Source organism: Colobus angolensis, unplaced genomic scaffold (assembly GCF_000951035.1).
Source record: "Colobus angolensis palliatus isolate OR3802 unplaced genomic scaffold, Cang.pa_1.0 Scaffold78, whole genome shotgun sequence".
In the NCBI taxonomy this organism is placed as follows: Eukaryota; Metazoa; Chordata; class Mammalia; order Primates; family Cercopithecidae; genus Colobus; species Colobus angolensis.
In genome coordinates, this window is record NW_012121598.1 from 269,039 (window position 1) to 272,518 (window position 3,480).

The 3,480-nt window shown below is 51.2% G+C and overlaps 2 non-coding genes across 2 annotated transcripts; one reads left to right on the forward strand and one right to left on the reverse strand.

The window, feature by feature from the left end:
* Positions 1–1,698: 1,698 nt before the first annotated feature.
* Positions 1,699–1,770, reverse strand: TRNAH-GUG. Its single transcript has one exon. It is a non-coding gene; the product is annotated as a tRNA-His (tRNA).
* A 664-nt stretch (positions 1,771–2,434) lies between these two features.
* On the forward strand, positions 2,435–2,506 carry TRNAH-GUG. The gene has a single exon. It is a non-coding gene; the product is annotated as a tRNA-His (tRNA).
* The last annotated feature ends 974 nt before the right edge of the window (positions 2,507–3,480 follow it).

Here is a 3,480-nt window from a genome sequence, read left to right on the forward strand (position 1 = left end):
GAGCTACCGGGGACCCGTAGGATTTGGCTTCTGATTATCCTCTTCAACAGTCATAGGCCTTCCCAGTTTGCGCGTCATGAAATGGCCTACTTCTGGGGCGGGGTTCCAGCCTGTCGCTGAGTCTGATAACGCGCAGGCGCGTTGTACTCCGCCAGTTGCTTTTCTTCCTTGGTTTTTGGCCCATTAGCCACGGGCGGTGGTGATGTTGACCTGGGCTCCCTGTGAGCGCAGTGGGAGTTTAGGGGAGACGGCGTGAGCATCCAGGAATGGGGCTGGGCGGAACTCAGACTCGCCTTGGGGGATGCCCATTTCCTATGCCCCGGAGACCCTTGCCGCGAACCGTGGACGGTTCCGGGCCTGCAGGGGGCGCTCCTCACGGGTCCTCCCTCCTGCATCCTCCAGCGGTGACCCAATGCCGCCTCTGTGGAGATTGTGGACGCCCTAGAACCGGGTTCCACGTAGAAAAAAAATCAACAAACGCATCTCCCCATCTTCCCAACACCCACTTCCTTCCAGCCTCTCATACTTCCCTGACCGCCCTGACTCCTCCTTCCTCAATGTCCCCGCTATGCCAGGTGCCCACCTAGGCTGTGTCCCAGGGCGGCAGCAGGGACTAAGTCCTATTTTAATTATTGTCCACCAGTGCTCTCGCCCCCACGGCGCCTAGAACCGGCCGAGTACACAGCAGGCACTGGCTATTTGCTAAACTCAGAACGTACCATTGGTATTTAACAAGCGAATTCCAGAGAGACCATCTGCCTCTCCAGTGTCACGCGCTCCCGTCAATCTTCCCTGTGCAGAGCCGTCGGAGGGATCTTGCTAAACACGATTTAAATATTTTTCACTCCGGCCCTCCTCACCCTCACCCCTGGACGGCAGAAACTTTGTCTGCCTTTTCCAGCTCATCTCTTGGCCCTCCTTCAGGGTCGTTCCCCATTCCTCAATTGCACTCATTCACTCAACACGTCCTTGAGAAGCGCCAACTACCTGTCAGGCTAGAGCCTTTGGGCGTTGTTGGGGTGGGGACTTACAAAGAAGACAGAAGACTTATAAAGAGGAATTAAGACCTTTCCTTTTTGGTGAAACCCCGTCTTTACTAAAAATACAAAAAAAATTAGCCGGGCATGGTGGCGGATGCCTGTAGTCCCAGCTACTCGGGAAACTGAGGCAGGAGAATCGCTTGAACCCAGGAGGCGGAGGTTGCAGTGAGCCAAGATCGAGCCACTGCACTCCAGCCTGGGTGACAGAGCAAGGCTCCATCTCAAAAAAGAAAAAAGAAAAGAAAACAAAAGAAAAAAAAAGATTTTTCCTTTTCAAGACTCCCTTTATCCTGGCTGCCTGACAAATTCTCATTGTGCCTTTAAGAGCTACTTTGATCCTCACTTCCTTTGCTAAGCCTTCTTTTCCTATCATTAGGAATCTGCTACCAGGGCTTCCGTGGAAATTTATACATACGTCTACAACACTCTTTAGACTGGCAAGTGCTCTGTGCTTTGTCTTCAAGAACGCGCCCAAGCTCAGAGGACCCAGAAGCCTATATCTTTCCAAAGCCCAATTTAGCCAGTGCCAGCGTAAACGCCGCTCTCAAATGTCACCATGGGATCGGGGTCCATTTTCCACAATGTTGTGAACTCAGGATTAAAAAAACGGATTTGTACAATAAAACGTAGCCCCCTTGCCGTGCCATTGTCCTCACAATGCCGTGACTCGGATTCGAACCGAGGTTGCTGCGGCCACAACGCAGAGTACTAACCACTATACGATCACGGCGAGCTACTGGGGACACGGGGCCTCGACTTGTCGCCTGAACTCTTCTCTGTTGAAAGCCCCGCCCCCTTGCAATGTCATTGATTTGTCACTGTTTGTTCTTGCCTATCTCCACCCTCGCAGCCATCTGAGGGCACGCAGGCGCATTAATCTCTGCTCGCCCGATTTTGGTCCACACTTGCCTCCGGACCAGACACCCCGGTTTCTCCACCGTGGAGGCTGCTCTCGGGGTTCCCCTTATCCCGCGCCTCAAGGAAGTTTTGTGGTGGCGGGTCAGAACTGATTTTCCTTGTAAAATTTAAGAGACAGCTCCAGTCCCAGCTAAAGTCGTTCAGTTAGCATGCCAGCCAGGGCATGGTGAGCATCAGAGAGACTTCGGGTCAGCATTCAGGCGTTCCCCAGGGGCTTCACAACATTGCAGGCCCGGACTCATAGGAATCCTTTGGTTGCAAAGCGCTTTCATGTCCCTTCTTTTGCGGTCCGTGTGTACAACCAAGAGGAGACTCCGGGCTAGGGAGTCCACAGCACTCCCGGCTGCTGTTGCGGGTGAACGTGGGTGCCAGAGGAACCTGGCAGATAATGGAAACTTAGGAAAGCTGGAATGGCCGCCATCTAGACGAGAAGGGCAACACTGGGTCACCTGCTCGTCGTGGCGTCCCGGTAGCTCGCCGTGATCGTATAGTGGTTAGTACTCTGCGTTGTGGCCGCAGCAACCTCGGTTCGAATCCGAGTCACGGCATTGTGGGAACAATGGCACGGCAAGGGCGTCTTTTTGAACTGGGAAAGCCACGTTCTTCTGGGAAGCTAACTCTAAAAGCTGCTACTTGCCATAAGGCCAGAGCTGAAATTATAATGGACAATTAAGTGTGCACAAAAAGTTCCGTGGACACTCTGGGGCTTTCCTTTCTGTTTTTAATTTTTCATCTGCTAGTGAATCAGTCATCCCCCACCTTCCCCAATATGTGATTATTTTCTTTTTGTGTAGCTTCTGTGTAGTACTCTTTATTTTACCCTTATGAATGATCAAATCATATGTTGGGTCCTCTAAAAAAACCTCATACTAGCTAAAACCTCAATACTTTGGGGTCAAAAGGGTGACAGGAACAATGTGCAAGCATTAATTAAGGGTTAGAAGAATGCAGATTAGAACATACGCTGAACCATTCTTGCTTCAGATCCCATGACAAGTGAAAAATATGACTGCACTAGAGGTGCTGGTTCCTGTAGCCACTGTGAGGGGTGCTAATGAGAGGTTTGTGGCTTCCATCTCCACAGTCTCCTAGGTGAGAGGCGGTTTTCTCCTGGAGGGTTTTCCCCTAACCTACCTCAAGTTTAAGCACATTTTCTTTGCTTGTTTTATGTGGACCTAAAAAACCCAAACTCAACAAACTCAGGTCTATCATTTGGCATTAGGCAAAATGGAACTGAGTTTTGGATTTGACTTTCAGGCAGCTGGTGGCAGCTATGTCACTGTCAAGGAGGGAATGAGAGGGGACTGAGGAACGAGCCTCTCCAGCTCCTCTCAGCTATCCTGAGGGTGGCAAGGCAAATCCGAGATCATTCCCGGGAGAGATAGACATTGCAATGGGATTGTGCCCCCTCTACCCACAATCAATCAGTAAAGAATGACTGAACAGTACTTAAAAGCAAGGCACTGGCCTCACACCTGTAATCCTAGCACTTTGGGAGGCCGAGGCGGGCGGATCTCTTGAG